The sequence below is a fragment of the Lepidochelys kempii genome, chromosome 1, assembly GCF_965140265.1.
Source record: "Lepidochelys kempii isolate rLepKem1 chromosome 1, rLepKem1.hap2, whole genome shotgun sequence".
Lineage (NCBI taxonomy): Eukaryota > Metazoa > Chordata > Testudines > Cheloniidae > Lepidochelys > Lepidochelys kempii.
The window spans coordinates 269766399-269783935 of NC_133256.1; the positions used below are offsets into that span (position 1 = coordinate 269766399).

General features: G+C 43.4%; 1 pseudogene; it reads left to right on the top strand.

Moving 5' to 3' along the window:
• Positions 1-11128: 11128 nt before the first annotated feature.
• Positions 11129-16320, top strand: LOC140909282 (vertebrate ancient opsin-like; annotated as a pseudogene).
• Positions 16321-17537: the final 1217 nt, after the last annotated feature.

Genomic DNA, 17537 nt, shown 5'->3' on the forward strand with positions numbered 1-17537 from the left:
GCAAACACTGCCAGTGCAAATATTCTCAGTGATATTTACTTGTACTAGAATTTGTGACACTTTTCACCTTCTTTAAACATGTTTGCAAACAGAAAAATCACCCAACCCAAAGGTACATGAGTAAGTGTCTGATCAAGTACTGACTGAAGTCAGTGGGAAAGACTCCCACTGAATTCAGTGGGGATTGGATTAAGGTCTCAAGTGGGTAAATGGAGAAAGCAAATTGGAAAGTTTTATTCAGAAGAATACACATACATACTTGTTTTCTGTTTTCATCTGGCTCAGCTAGTAATAAAAGGGAATGGGAAAAACTTTCCCCTCCCCCATCAATCTTGAAACATCCTTTACGCTATAGGCAGAGTTGGTTTAAATACAAAATTTTAAATCAGCAAACAAGGCCATGTTATTTTTCCACCCTCAGCTTGTCCTTTAAATTGATATCAGATGAGATGGAGCAGATCTTCTTCTTCTCCATGAAATGCACACAAGTATCTGTTCTGATGTGGATGCCACCCTGCCTCATCGCTGGTTTAAGGGTGCTACAGCTTGGAGGAATGACAAAGCCTGGCCAAAATCTTTGATATTCCCAAACTACAAAACTAATACCACCTTGGCCAATTGTACACTGAAAAGGTCAAGATTTTGAATTTACTAATGGATGATTTTGACCCTTTCAGCTGCATACTGGACTTATTCTTTGTTTTATGCCATTCCCAAGAAGCTGTCAGGCAAGAGTTAAAATTTAGCTAACAGCTAAGACAGAAACCGTGGAAGAAGCAGGAATGCTTCAATAAGCATTTCAGTAGCAAGGACACTGACAACTGTAAACAATTGATAAGCTTACATGGTCAATGCCCGCCCAGTAACACAGCTCTTAAAACAGAACAAACCCTCCCTTCGGATATCTGTAAGCACTCATCCCTACCCCCCAGCTTCCTTCCCCCACAAGGTAGTCATAGATGTTTGATGCAATTAGGATGACCTCTATATGTATGTACTGTTCTTATTTTTATCTTTTTTCAGGGTTCTCTCTTGACTTGTAACAATGTCTGTCTCCTTATGTACAGATAAATGCAAATGAATTGATAAGAGAATGTATATAACTGGCCACAGTGGCACCATATTTTTGAAGCTGCTTGTCAGTCTTCCTGGTACCGTGAATAAACCCCCCTTCAGTATTGTCTGTGCCTGCCTGACTCTTGGGGAAAAGAATCTTTTTGCCTAACAAAGCATTAAACCATCTCACTGGATTACTTTACTTAATGGGTAAAATGACCATGTTAAACAAAGATTAGTTTCTCCTGGCAGAAATACTAGTTGCCAGGATTTCTACTTAACCCATGGGCGTGAGAATACTTTGTATAGTTGGAAGCCAAGAGATGTTGTCTGTGTCAGCTATGGTATAATTATATGCAGTGCACACAAACATTCATTGAGAAGTTAATTACTGTATCTAATATGTTGCAAAGCAAAGTATTCTAGTTTAATAGGTATGACCTTGTACAGTTGATGAAGTCTGAGTACAGAAGAACCGCAGAGTTACAAACACCTTGGGAATGGAGGTTGTTCGTAACTCTGAAATGTTCGTAACTCTGAACAAAACATTATGGTTGTTCTCTCAAAAGTTTACAACTGAACATTGACTTAATACAGCTTTGAAACTTTACTATGCAGAAGAAAAATGCTGCTCTCCCTTTATTTTTTTTAGTAGTTTATGTTCAACGCAGCATTGTACTGTATTAGCTTTTAAAAAAAATTTTTTTTTGTCTCTGCTACTGCCTGATTGTTTAATTCTGCTTTCAAATGAGGTTTATGGTTGACTGGTCAGTTTGTAACTCTGGCGTTTGTAACTATGAGGTTCTACTGTACCTCTAAGTCCCACTTTTCTTCTACTATTAGTGCATTTGCTGTTTGCCATTGAGTTAGGTAGTTCTTACTATACTGAAGTAACACAGATGTCATGGTAGCCTTTAAATGTCAAATAAACGTACTTCGTAACAGCCAGACGATTGATTTTTTTTTTTTGTAATTACTTCTTGTCTCTGAAGGCAGCCATTTCAGCCTTTTCCAGTGTGTGACAGGGAATATGACAGGGAACCTCTTGTCTGTGGTATTTGTGTAGGAAAGACCCTAATAGAAAGAAATATAGCATAAAAAAAGGAAATATGAATTAACATATGATTTCCCCTTGCAATTAAGAGCGAATGCTGCCCTTTGAGCCCAGCCCAAGTTACCAGGCTGCGTGCTGGGAAAAGCAGAGGAAGTTTGGGGTGTGTGTTGATCCAATATTGCACTACAGGCTGTGGAACAGAAGCAGAACAGTAAAGCCCATGGCTGTTCTGCATTGCATGAATGGTGGAGATGAGTGGCTGGATGACAAATCCACTGCCCTGTCCCCATGTTGCTCCCTTTCTCAGCTCTGCTCTGCTGTGTGAAGGAGGCCCTCAGATCCTGTCTCGCTTATAGCAACGCAATGGTTCTGCTGCAGTTAGTCTATGCACCTGTGCAGAGGGGGTGGAGGGAGAGAATCATCTTTAATTATGAAAAAATGTTCTTCTAAGAAGCTTAAAAGGACTTAAAGAGGCCAGAGAGTACCTTAAATTCAAACACAGGCTTATTTAAACACCAGTGACAGAGCAATAAATAAATTTCCATTGATTTCACCATTTGCTCCTAATGATTCAAGCTTCAAAAGATGGAATTTGCCCTAAGTTCAGAGATCTAGTGGCTTGTTATCCAACATACAGTTACTTCAAATGCCAAATGATGAAAAGAATCTAATTAAGTGTGACTTCAAAGCAGCTGGTGCAAACAATAAGCAAAAATGGAAAAAGAAAAAAATAGCAGTTGGATGTCTATAAAGATGGAGTGAAAGTAAAACGTGCTCTTTTTTAATGTAACAGGAAAGAAAACTATAGCTGAGGTACTGAATAGATATAATATCATGAAAATGTAGAGAGACATAAACCCATTTTTTTCCATATCCCAGAATATGAAAGACAGAAACTTCCTGTTTACACTGTAAATAACTATTGAAATATAGTTTGTTTACCATGGAGAACAACAAATACCGAACTCTCTAAGGCTATGTCTACACTGCACACTACTGGCGGTGGCATGTAGGCTATGTAGCTATGCATTGCATTGAAAAGCATGCGTCTACACTGTGGCATGTAGCTACACGTGTCCATGAAAGGATCCTGTGCAGGGAGGCAGTGGGGAAAGGATCCTGCAGGGGAAGCTGTCAAAGGCAGAGACTTTCTCTACTGCCTCCCCTCTGCCAGATCCTTTCCCCAGTGCTGGAGCCTTTCCCTGTGGTGGGCAAAGACTCCAGTAGCGGGGAGGCAGTGGGCCATTACACTGCTAAAAGTAGCAGCATAGATGGGAAAGGCACCGCTTGGGCATGTAGAGACCCATGCAGGGCACATACCTACAGGGTTCAGACATGTCTTTGTTTTAGTTGCCTAAGCAGTGCCACACCGTTTATACTATTTATACCTGTGCTGAGGTGGGGGTGGCAGCGTGTAATGCATATAATCTACGTACTGCCCTAAAGAGTGTGCAGTGTAGACATACCCTAAATGTAGTTATATATACACAGGCATATACACCTGCAACCTCACTCCATGAGAAACTCCCTCATTAAAACGTATTTGTTCCATGGGGGGCCACTCAACTACCACGCACTAAACACACTGTACATAATAAATACACACACAAAAATTATCTGAAAAGAATATTATTAAGGTTGCAAAGTCAAGCACTCATAAAGTTAGGAAATGCCAGAATTAAGGTTACCTGTGCAACCTTAATTTGTGCTTGCCCATTATGATATGGTCTTTAATTACACAATCACATACTATTTTTTGAATAGTAACATTAGGGAATTTAGAGCCACAGAAACTTCAGGGTATTTGGCTGGACAGGTCCTAGCAGGTTTCTACTGAGTGTGTGCAAACTGCAATTTTTCAATTTAGCCAGATTTGGATTGCTTTTTCACGGGCACAGTCAAAGGCACACCCCCGTAAAATGTCAAGTCCCTGCTCCAAAACAGGAGCTTCTCAAATAAAAAGTTGTCAGAATTTTTTCTAACATGGGCAAAATAATGTATTTTTCATTAGCCTCATTCTCTAAAATGGCTGAACTGTTTTGGCTGAAGTTTCCCAAAACCTTCAGCCTGAGGCAGATAGCCACTATAGAAAATTTCAGCAAAAATGGTTGAAGTTAGGCAAAGTTACAAGCAGCTGAAAACAGGGTTGTATAATGGGAAGTGTCGGAAAACATTAATAATAGGAAGTGTTACCAGCCCCACCTATAATAAATATAATTAATAATATTTAGTACTTTTTATCTGTAGCTATCCATACATTTTATAAAAGTGGGTAAATATTGTTTTCTATTTTACATAAATATATAGCGCTAGAATCTATCTCTGACTCATAATATATGCATTACATTATAAACACTGTAGACAACAAATGAAAATATGACCCACAGAATAAAAAAGCCATCTCCCCAGTAATAAATCAAGATGAATATAGTATCATGTAACTACTCAAAGTCATTGTTCATACAAAAGATTGCTGAAAATATAACTAAAACCAAATGCCAGCTCTGTTTTTCAACAGCAACTCCCCAAACAACCAGCTAACTGCATATCCATATGAAAACCCACACAGAAAATATAGTGTAACTCCTACTGTATGAAAGGGATGGGGGTAGTTAAAAAGGATAATCTTTCTAGATCTTACCAACAGCTGCTATCTTCCAGCATGTTAGTGTATCACCATAAACAAGGGATAATAACCTCAGGCAGGTTCCTATTATTGATATTTAAAAAGCTAACAGTGGCATGCAAATACAAAGCTTACTTCAGGAGCAAACGATATGAAAAATAAAGGGAGGGAGGCACTCCCTTACTTGTACTCTTTCTTGGGAATGTGTATGTAATATTTTGAAACGTGTAGGTTTTTGTGATTGTCTGAGGGGAATGTAACTACACAAAAAGATCATACTAACCCCGGTAAGCACTTTGTGTAATCTCCTCCATACAGGGTTAAAGAACGCAATTGGTGTTACAAAAAGAATAACTTACTGTTCCTTTAAAACAGAATGTTCCCAAAGCATTTTACAGAATAGAGAGAGAGCTTGCCACCAGAACTAGCTAGGTCTCAGGTGGAATGCTAGAGTTAATTAACACATGCCAACACTATGCTACAGGAAGTGCAGAGGAATATCATCTTTCAGTTGAAACTTCAGGGGAATTTGAGGAGGAAGAAAGAAGTTACCCTGCTGGGACCTAGCCAAAACAAATTCAATTAGTGGACCATTAAAAATCTGCCGCTGTCATTCCACAGAATCAGTATGCTCCAAAAAGTCCATGAGAAATTAAAAAAAGATTGTAAATAGTTCTGTAGTGTTCGGGGCTAAACGTAGGTCATGCAGTTGGGCATTGACACCAGTGTAATTTCCAGTGCACTGTGCTGGACAGCAAAGACATTTATTTTTAAGCAACCAACCCTGCAAACCCTTGGCATGAGGAACTCTCCTTGATAGCAGCAAGACCAACGGATAGAGGGCGTACAGCATTGCTCTGGCATAGAGCCATCTTGTGGGCCCTCCAGGTGTCTCGTAGGAAATATGCTAGAGAAAGACTAAGTAAGTTGTTCTCAACCTATTTGGGCTCAGGACCCATTTATAAATGTTTATGGCCTGTTGCGACTCAATAAATAGTCTGTGGGTGGAGCCTCTGGGGCAGAGCTGTAACTAGGCATTTTAGCACCTGGGATGAGCAAGCATATTTGCACCAACGACCAGGAGTGATGCGTGTGGGGAGGGGGGAGCATGCAGGATCACATGCCCCCCCAGATTTTTTGGTTGTGTCCCCCCAACCCAGACAGGCTGGTTGGCTCACTGAGGTGACTCAGGGAACAGAGGTAGTGCGCCTTCTCCAAGCACCTCCATGTGGGACTGGCCTGAGCTCGCTGGCATCGCCAGCCCGAGTCACCCCATAATCTTTGCACCCTTGGCAGCTGCCCTGCTCTGGTTACGGCCTTGCCCTGGGGTAGTTTTGGTCAGATCCTGTCTCCCAGGGAGGTGTGTGTGTGTGTGGGGGGGTGGGGGGTTGGGTTCTGCCCGGCACTCACCCCACAGTGGCGGTTCCTGCAGCTCCTGTGCTGTGGGGCTGGCTGGGCTTGGCTCTCTGCTCCGGGCGTTGCAATCTCTGGTGCTATTAATAAGGTTCAAAAATAATGTCATAAGGAAAGTAATGGATTAGCTGAGTGCTGGCTGGTGTTATATGCAAAGACAACAAGCGTCCCAATCTTGTTGGTTTTCATTGACTATGATTCTAAGCAGAGAATGAATGGTGCGGTTTACTTTCCCCACACCCCATTTCTCACAGGATGGGCAACACTGGTCCTCACCTTGCTTATCTGGAGATGTCAGCAAACCTTGTCTAACAACCATGATTCAAGATCCTTCTCCTGATCACTGCAGATGTAGTTGGGTGGGCTGAACTGCAACACTACATGTTTCATCAGTGCCTCTGGAGCTGACTCAGTCTTTTTATTCTTCAGTGGTTATGCCACCATGTACTTTGAGAAGGTGTTATGCACTACCAACAAAAACCGATTTTCACTGGGTGTTTCTGGTAGAGGGCCTTACAAGTCAATCTGTATGTGCTCCCAGGGTTTACTAGATTGGGACATTTCCCTCAAAGGAGTTCTGCCTCTTCTTGCTGCCACTTTCCTTTCTTGACAGGTGCCAGAAAAGTACACAGTCCTTAACATCTGCAGCCAGGTTCAGCCAAAAAAATCAGTTGGCTACATGGCTCAGTGTCTTTTCATACCCCAGGTAGCCTGCTAATGACACTGCAGTACCACTCTCTGTCAGTTTGCTGGCAAGACAAGCCTGTTACCTTCATACATCACCAAGTCGGTAACCAGAGCCCAGATCAATGGATAATCGTTCCTGAATGGCATTGAACCTCCCCAGGCAGGTTCTCCTTCTGTAGCTCTGTTGGCACACCAGACATAACTCAGGGTCCTTAGACTGTTCTTCCCAGATGTGCTCACAAGACCAGCCTGAGTCTATTCTCACTGCCTTCCCCCACTGAGTGCATATGCAACCACATTTTGCTTTCCAGGTTTATGGTGAACTGTGAATGTATATTCAGAGAGTTTGTGTATCAATTTCCACAGGCCTCCTTCTGGGCGGTGCTTCATGAGAAGCCACTGCAGCGCACTCTGGTGTGTGTACACTGTGAATTCCGTACCTGCTAAGCAGGGACAATGGGCCTTGAGGGCCTCCGCAATAGCTAAATGCTCCATTTCTGTAGCTGAGCAATAAATTTCTCTCTCTTTTAATCTGCAACCTTCAAAAGCCACTACACAAACTGACTTAATCAATTTGTTCAAATGTAAATCCAACAGCAAGTTTTGAGGCATCCTGGGTTACCATGAGTGGACAGGATGGAACTGGGAATTTAAACACAGCATGGTTTAGCAGTCCTTCCTTCAGTAACTCAGATACTGTTTGGTATCCCTCCATCCAGACAAAATTGCCCTTAGTTAGGTGGTATAATGGTGCTGCCCACTCTGAGTATTAAAAAAAAAACTCCTCTACTGTTCTCAGAGGCCTTCAAGCTTCTGTACCTCCTCCAGGTTTGTATAATGTTCAGTTTCTGGGGCTCCAATCCATTTTCACTATACATCCTAGGAAGGTAATCTGACTCCTGGCAAACTGACATTTGTGTAAGTTTAAACCCTAACTCCTTAAAAAGCTTTAGAATCCTGTCCATGTCTACCAGTTATTTCTCCAATGTTTTATGGAAACAAATGAAGTAATCTAAGAGTGTGAGGATGTCTTCAGTTCTCACAGTTTGGGTCAGATCATTTACTCCATACTGGAACTGTTTCCCTGGAATATTTACTACACCTCTGGTGCATTCATGAGACTGAAAGACATTCTGCAGAATTGAAACAGTCCCATAGGGTGTCACAAAGGCAGAGTTCTCTCAATCCTCAGGTGCCACTTTAATCTGATGGTCTCTAGACTCAAACCAAAACTGCTAAAATATGTTGCTCCTGACATTGTGTTCAGTGTTTATTTTATATCATAAACATCTATTTCACAGCTTGGTAAATCTGTGGGCAGAAGAATAAGGCCCTAAAAAGAAGGGCCTCATGTTCACATCATTATGGATATTATATATGGGCCATTGTGATGACAGTTGCTTACTGGTCAGTCATGGGATGGCCCACTGGTTAAACATGTAGGGTGAAATCTTGGCCCTGTTGAAGTCAATGGGATTTTTTACATGGACTTCAATGGAGCTAGGATTTCATGACCAACCTGATGGCTTTCGTGCTGGCCAGCTCACATTGGATATCATAATGAAACATGCAGCAATGGGAATTAAAAGACCTCTGAACAAGATAACACTGCTTCAGTTTGATATCAATTCATCCAAAAGGATGGATTTACTGGATAAGTAAATCCTGCCAACACAGGATATGCTGTAAAGAATGACAGGTGCTTATATACACTCATCAGTGACTTCCTGCATGATAACCTTAGTAATGAAACTGACAGGAGTGCCAATTAACTATCTACATGTACTTTGCCCTTTCTATATATGCCTGTAAAACCCTGACTCATTGTCAAGAGGAGACCAAAGGAAGCAAAGTTGTACAATGCTGTCAATAAATGTCTGCTCTCATGAAGTTTATTTGAGTAGCAGAATCTGAGTGTCACAAGATATAACTCTTAGAATAATTAGTTAAATGCAGCAAGCTACCTCTGTTCTAAAAACAGATGCCACATCATGCTGATAAAGGGGAAACATGTTTTGTTGCAGTTCTTTAACTGGTAGCCAGATGTGGTTATTAGTGCTTTTCTCGTAGTTAAAGCTAACTCAGCCTAATCTATGCATTGCTTTCCAATTCCCAGATTTTGCTATGGAGATATAAACTCATCTGGCCCCATAGCATTTACCAGTGAAGTTTTGAGATGCAAACTTGAGTGCAAAGTTTATAATACTTGCATCTGAAACATTAGAAGTATTCTCAAAGTGTAAGTTTTTGAATTTTGGTGGCAGAAAACTGAATTTTGAAACGAAGTATGACATTAATGCAATGTTGTGGCTGATATATACATAAATCTGGAACTCTAAAGTCATGGCTCCAACTGCAAATGCCACACAGCCCACTTATGCACATATAAGGGTTTACGCTCAACTGGCATAGTTAACTGAAGTCACTGAAATCAATGGAGCTACTCTGATTTACACTGGCTGAGGAACTGGCTATAGTATTTTGTATTACCCAACCATATATAGTGACCTATGTGCAGTGTAGTCAAGTAACCATTAAGTCGGGAATCATCACTTTGACCTTCTTGACACCTGTGCATTGTCATTCTCAATGGCATCATTGGATTAGCATAGTATTTTGCATTGAAGGAAGCAAAGATAAATGCTCCAGAAGGAACCGTAGCAAGGTTGGCAGGGAAATACTCTCCATTATGCAAGATTTGCTAGGATTACACATTGTTAGATTAACCTGTTTTCTTTAGTGCTAGATTAAGAAGAAAATATTGAGGGGGGGTGATGGGGATGGTATTTTTTTAGGTGAAAAGACAGGTGACGATACAGTTGACACAGTAATTATCTTTCTGCCATGTGACAATTTTCTTAGCACACTTTTTAGCTTGAGTCAAAGAGTATCTTGGAAATTATTACAATAAAGATGACCTCTGAGTTCCTCTTTGGTGCTGACAGTGACTATCAGACACTATTTTATTGATTGTAATGTTATTAGGATACTTGCTTAATGCACTTAAGAACATACCAGAAAGGCAAGTGAAAGAAGACAGCTGTGAGTTTAATTCCATTGTTTTACCTCTCAAATATAAAACATAGCACCACATATGATGCAGGGACCCCTTACTGCCATCTGGAAGAGGCCACATGGAATGCCCAGGATGTTACAGGAATCCCGTGGGTTGGATATATGCATAATAATTCATTAAAGAGTAACGTGAGGTTTTACCAAGAGCCAGTAACCCAGTTATCATCATAGTCACTGTGACATGTATGGATGGATCATATTTAAGGAGCTGTGTTCTATTCTGAAAATTATGTTCTTAAGGCAGGTAAGCAGGAGGTGACATGTCTTAGACAGGTTCCTTTTAGGCAGGGGGTTACAGATGCTTATCTCGCTGTCTGATCATTGTGCATTGTGCGCCACCCAGCGTATGCCTATTTGCATAGAGAGCCAGATGCTGGTTAACAGACAACAAAATCTATATGTAAGAAGTATAAAGGAAAAAACAACCAGACAGGGAGTGTCCTGTTTATGAATAAGGACAATGGATTGTTCTTATATATCTACGGGTGCAGACAGACACCCTGGATCTTCCACTGAAGGGCAAGTTGACAGAATGACTTGTCACATGAATGGAAGATTACAGCTAAGTCTGGCTGTAAAACACTGGGAGGACTTTGGCTGTAAAACTCTGGGTGAGCATTTGTTCTATAAAGCATGCAAGTAGCTAGTTAAGTAATTCTAGGTTCTAGAATGCATCTTATGGTTTTATTTTATGTGTAATCATTTGTTTCCAATACTTCTACCTGCTATCACTTTAATAATCTCTGTTCTTTGTTATATAACTTGTACTTGTTTTCCTATAAACATATCTAAGTGCTGTGTGATAAGATGAGTAATGATCCAAGATAGAACTGGTATGCTGGGATGTACTGCTTCTTCCGAAGCAACAAATCTGTGTATGCTACTAGTGTCCAGTGGAACAGGGGGTGACTACTCCAGGGGGCACTCAGAGGGCTGGAGTTTGCCTATCGCTAACCTATAGAGAGAGAGAGCAGGGCCTTCGTAGGCCTAGAGGGGCATGCTTGTGTTACCTGTGGCATGTAGAGTTGCGGAGCTGACCCCCGGCAGGCACAGCTGAGGCTCCTTCATGCTAAGGGCAGGTGGTAGTGAGGTGCCTCACAACCCTGGGTCCCCCTGGGAAGCATCACAGTGTGTACAAAGGCCTTGTTCGTATAGAAGTTGAACCATCTATTGTGTGAACAGTTCTAACAAAATCTCCAGTTCTCCGTTATGGGCAGATGCAGAATAATATTACTGTTGTAAATGACGTAGCTGAGAGCATCACAATGAGACCCACCATTTTCTGTAGATCTGAATATAGCATTTTGGCATTCTTGATATTCCTTGATGTTGTTTTCAATATTTAATAATTTGTTGGTGATGATAGTTACCTTAAAAAACCCTATCAACATATTCATTCTAAATCTCTCCTTTTTAGATCTCATGATATTTCTGTGTGGCACCACTATAGTTACAGCTAGAAACTACCGTGGATATTTCCACGTGGGACATAAGTTCTGCAGTTTCCAAGGATTTGCTGTCAGCTACTTTGGTAAGCAACAGCCAAGTGACATGTATCCTCCTCAGTTCTAATACATGAAATTTTGTGTGTTGTGTTAGGTTAGAAAAAGTCAACCATTTACGTTGGGTTGTGGTTAAAGAGTCCAAAAGAAGGATTAACCTAGCAATAGTTTTACAGAGATAATTTTCTGTTAACTTAAAAAAAAAAAGAATTCACAGCTCAAAAATATAATTTTCTAAACAGTGAGACCATTAAATGAATGAAATGCTAAGTAGGGCTAAGTAGGATTGTTATAACACTGCTTAATGTTTGCTTTCCATCTCGAATTGTGACTCCTACTCTGAATCTATTAACCATTCACAAAGGACAGATTCTGCCAGCTTTTTTCATGCTGAGAAACAAATTACTTGGTGAGGAACTCCACTGATACCTGTAGTGATGTGGGCTGATATAGTCCCATCTTGGATATCTGACACCCTCTCTTATTGTCTGTGAAAGAAGGTATTGTCAATACTGGTTAGTATTAATTTTTTAAATAAGTAAATAAAACTAAATACAAATCTAATGTATTCATGCCTCAAAATATCCACTTTTAATACAGTGGGTAAATTTAGCGGGAGGGATAATACCTCTTTAAAACAGTAGTAAAAATAGCAAAATAATGTTCACTTTACTACAAATTTATCCTTTCCACTAAAGGGAAGAAAAGACCAACCAACCAACCAAAACCCCTAAACCAACAATAACCCACAAAGAACCAGAAAGTCAAGCGCAAAGTGCCATATTTGACCAGGAGACCTGAATGTCTGATCTTTGTTAAAGAAGATTATATTTTAGCCACTAGTTTAACTTCACGTCAAGCAAAATCAAGATGATACTATTGTTCTGACTAAGTGTTAATCTGGACCATGGGTCACCCAATGAAATTAATAGGCAGCGGGCATAAGGTGCTGACTTCCCCTCTTTCCCATGGGTGCTTGACCACTCTTCCCCCAGCCCCACCCCCACTCCACCCCTTCCATGAGGCCCTGCCCCTGCCCTGCCTCTTCCCACCCTTTCCCCCCCCCTATTCCAACCCCTTTCCCAAAGTCCCTGCCCCAACTCCGCCCCCTCCCTGGCAATATTCCAACTCCTCCAAATCCCAGCCCTGGCCCCAACTCTTCCCTGCCTCCTCCCCTGAGTGCACCACTTTCCGCTCCTCCCCCCACCCCGAGCGTGCTAATGCTGCAAAACAGCTGTTTGGCAGTGGCCGGGCGGGAAATACTGGGAGGTAGGTGAAGGAGCGGGGATGCGGCGTGCTCAGGGGAGGAGGAGGAGGTGGGGCAGGGGGTGAGGGGAGCTTGGCTTCCAGTGGGTGTAGAGCACCCACTGATTTTTTCGCATGGGTGCTCCAGCCCCAGAGCACCCATGGAGTTGGCACCTATGGCTGTGGGTTTAAAACAACAATAACAAAAATTAAGAACTTCTTCACACAAAGCAGTCAACCTGTTGGACTTGTTGCCAGGGGATGTTTTCAAGGCCAAAACTATAATGGGGTTCAAAAAAGAATTAGATAAACTCATGGAGGATAGGTCCATCAATGGCTATCAACCAAGATGTACAACCCCATACTCTGGATGTCCCTAAGCCTCTGACCATCAGAAACTCAGACTGGACCACTGAATAATTGCTGTTTTGTTCATTCCCTCTGAAGCTTCTGGCATTGGCCACTGTCAGAAGACAGGATACTGGGCTAAATAGACTATTGGTCTGACCCAGTGGTGAGCTGGAGCCGGTTCGCACCGGTTCGCTAGAACCGGTTGTTAAATTTAGAAGTTCCTGTTGTGCGAGGGACAAACGATTCTAAAAGGCCTTCTAAATTTAACCGGCCAAAAGTGGCGCCTTAGGCGCCGACTCCACGGGTGCTCCAGCCCTGGAGCACCCAAGGGGAAAATTTGGTGGGTGCAGAGCACCCACCGGCAGCTCCCCGCCCCACCCCCGGCCCCAGCTCACCTCCGCTCCGCCTCCTCCCCTGAACGCGCCGCCCCGCTCTGCTTCTCCGCCCCCCTGCCCTGGGTTCCTGCGAAGCTATTTGTGCGGGAAGCTGGGGCAGACTGAGAAGCAAGTGGCGGCTTCTCGCTCAGGCCCAGGGAGGCGGAGGTGAGCTGGGGCAGGGGGGCGGGAGGAGGGCCGCCTGCACTGCAGCAGGTAACCCGGGGGGAAGGGCATGCAGGGGAACCGCTCCCCACCCCAGCTCACTTCCACCACCCTTGGCCTGAGCGGGAAGCCGCAGCCTGCCTCTCTGCCCTCCCCAGCTTCCCGCCGAAGAGCTGATTCGCGGGAAGCTGGTGGGGGGAGGGGGGGAGGCGCGGAGAAGCAGAGCGTGGCGGTGGGTTCAGGGGAGGAGGCAAAGCGGAGGTGAGCTGGGGCCGGGGGTGAGGCGGGGAGCTGCCGGTGGGTGCTCTGCACCCACCAAATTTTCCCCATGGGTGCTCTAGCCCCGGAGCACCCGGGGAGTCGGCGCCTAAGGCGCCACTTTTGATGTGATCAGTGGGGGAGCGGCTGCTCCCCCTGCTCCCCCCCAGCTATGCTCCCCTGACCCTAGGAACCAGAGGGACCTGCTGGATGCTTCCTGGGAGCTGCCCCAGGTAAGCATCGCCGGGACTCCCCACCTCGCCCCCCAGCAGGTGCCTCTGGCTCTTAGGGGTGGGGTGGGCACCCGCTACGGTGGCCCACGAGACCCTTCTGCCTGGTTCTGGGGGAAGTTAGGGGATGGGAGAGGGGAGTAGCTGGGGCAGGCATCCTGGCGGGGGGAGTCAAGGAACGCAGGGGGGTTGGATGGGTCAGGGGTCCCGGGGGGCGGGGGTGGGCAACGGCCCCCTCGTGGAGTGAGGAGGGAACCCGTTGTTAAGATTTTGGCAGCTCATCACTGGTCTGACCCAATATGGCCGTTCTTATGTTCTTAAAATGTCGTAATCTCATATTTTGATTAATAATTTCTTATGGGCTTTTTTTTTCACACTTATGAGATTTTCTGTTTGGAAAAAATTGCTACATTCTCGTGATTGATAGAGATTAGTACACACCAGGAATGAAATCCTGGCCTCATGGAAGTTAATGGGAGTTTTGCCATTGACTTCAGTGAGGCAAGGATTTTACCCCAGATACTTTAAATCTTTCAGTAATGCCTTGCTATGAAACTTGGAGGCTGGTGTATGAATCAGCCTTTAAACATTCTGATCTGATGGTTGCTCATATTATTTCTTGTAATTTGTCAAGTGTGGTTTCTCTTTGGTCCCTTTCTTAGCTTATGAAAGACACAATGTGGTATGCTAACTTACTGGAACTCTAAAGCTGAGTCTAAAGAGAGGTTACCAGCTACTTGTTTTCATCTGTCTCATCTGGGCAGTGTCACCACTCTTTGGCTGGAGCTCTTGTATTCCTGAAGGAGTCCAAATCTCCCCATTAGCAGGGAATAAAGATCCTGAAGCAACTGTAGATACCAGATTGTCTACTTCGAAGCCTGCTTCATTGTTCCTATACTAATCACTGGATTTTCTTATGACAATGCCTTCAGTTCATTGCATAAGGTAGGTTTCAATTTATGCTTTTGCTGACTGTTTATAGTACCTTGCTCTTTCTGTACAGGAATTCTTAACATACAGCATAAACTAACCTTGATTTTGACTCATTGAAATGACTGATTATTTTTAGGTCTGATTAAATATTTTCAAAATTTAGATTAATTTTTTGTGCCTTTTTTTTTTTTGAAATTTGATGAAAGTTTTTCAGGAAAAAATGTGTGTGTGTTACGTTTTTGTTTTGTTTTTTTTTGCAAAATATATTCCGCATTGTTGACAAGCTCTATTTATTTTGTAGTATAACTCTTTCCATATATCATTTTATTTCTAGCTTATCTGAATCTCTTTGACGGGGAAAATAGGCTGCAAAACTCACGAGAACAGGGCCATTTTATAATATTGCAGCTTGTGAAAAGTTCTCATAGAAGCCCCTGGTTCCTCAACAATCTCACAAGTATTGGTATGGAAGTGGGTGACCCTGAACTTAAATCACCCAATCTGCATCTGTTGTATAGATTCACTAATAGAAAAAAACCCTTGAAAATGACCTTTGTGCTTTTTTAGTGATGTGCAAACTGGACCTGAAATGGCCACACACAAAAATCAGATTTTTTTTTTTTACTTTAGAAATTGAGATCTTGTGTATCAAGGAATACTTTATGGCAGCTAAGAAGTGAAATTACAGCATCATAAGATCCCAGAGACAAAAAGCTGAGCAAACCCAGAGGGGAAGGGAATCTTAGGGCATATCTACACTAGGAAATTAGGTTGAATTTATTTAAGTCAACATTTAGCCTCTGATTTTACAAAGTCGATGCTGCATGTCCCAACTATGCACATTCTGTCAGTGGAGTGCATTCTCACTACCATGGCTAGCATCGACTCAGGGAGCTATCCCACAGTTCCTGCTGCCAATTGGAATTCTGGGTTAGGGGGAATTCTGATGGGACAAAAACATTTTTGCGCGTTCTTTTGGGTACATATCGTCAGCCTCCCATGATGCACTTGCCTCCTCCCTCCACCCCTCCCTCCCTCTGTCCCTGAAAGCAATGGCGAACAATCATTTTCACGCCTAAGACTGGGTTACTCGTGCAGACACCATGGCATGGCAAGCATGGACCCTGCTCCGCTGTACACTGTTGTTGTGAACATTGCAAACACCTTGTGCATCATCCTGCAGTATTTTCAGAGCCTAGCTAGGAGCCGCCTCACAGAAGAATGTGATTCCATGCAAATAGCCATGCTGAAAGCCATGGAATGGAGCAATTTGCACATGCTGGTGGCGGCAGCCAGGCTTGTTGACACGATGGAATGCCACGTCTGGGCCCGGGAAACAAGCACAGACTGATGGGACTGCATAGTTATGCAGGTATGGGATGAGAAGCAGTGGCTGCAGAACCTTCAAATGCGTAAGACCACTTTCATGGAACTTTGCAAATTGCTTTCCGCAGCCCTGAAGTGCATAAATACCAAAATGAGACCTGCTCTGACAGTTGAGAAGCAAGTGGCGATAGCCTTGTGGAAGCTTGCTACGCCTGACTGCTACCGGTCAGTCAGGAATCAGTTTGGTGCGGGTAAATCTGCCATAGGGGCTGCTGCGATCCAAGTAGCCAAGGCAATCAATTCACTTCTGCTAACAAGGGCAGTGATTCTGGGAAATGTGCAGGACATAGTGGATGGCTTTGCTGCAATGGGGTTCCCTAACTGTGGTGGGGTGATAGATGGAACACACATCCCTACCTTGGCACCAGACCACCTTGCCAAAGAGCACATAAACCACAAGGGGTACCTTTCAATGCTGTTGCAAGCACCGGTGGATCACAAGGGCCGTTTTACTGACATCAACATGGGATGGTCGGGAAAGGTACATGATGTGCACATCTTTAGGAACTCTGGTCTGTTCAGAAATATGCAAGAAGAAACTTTCTTCCCAGTCTGGAAAATTATCATTAGTGATGTTGAAATGCCAATAGTCATCCTTGGAGACCCAGCCTACCCCTTGCTCCTGTGGCTCATGAAGCCATACACAGGTAGCCTGGACAGCAGTAAGGAGCAGTTCAACCATAGGCTGAACAAGTGCAGAATGGTGGTAGAATGTGCCTTTGGACATTTAAAGGGGCACTGGAGCAGTTTACTCACTAGGTTAGACCTCCATGAAAGCAATATTTCCATTGTTGTTGCTGCTTGCTGTGTGCTCCACAATATCTGTGAGAGTAAGGGGGAAGCATTTCTGGCGGGGTGGAGGGTTGAGGCAGATTTCCTGGCAGCCCATATTGAGCAGCCAGACACCAGGGCAATAAGAAGAGCACATTGAGGTGCATTGTGTCTCTGAGTGGCTTTGAAAACCAGTTTCGTGAATGATCCCACACTGATGTGACAGTTCTGTGTGTTGTTCCTTACCAGGCTGCCCCGTTGTTTGCATGTACTGCCCTGTAAACTAACCCCCCACCAACCACAGCATGCACAGTGAATAAAGAGCCTCTTGTCCTCAATTCATGAATTTTTATTATGCTAACAAACACTGAACAGAGACAGCAATGAATATCAAAGATAACCTGGGTGTAA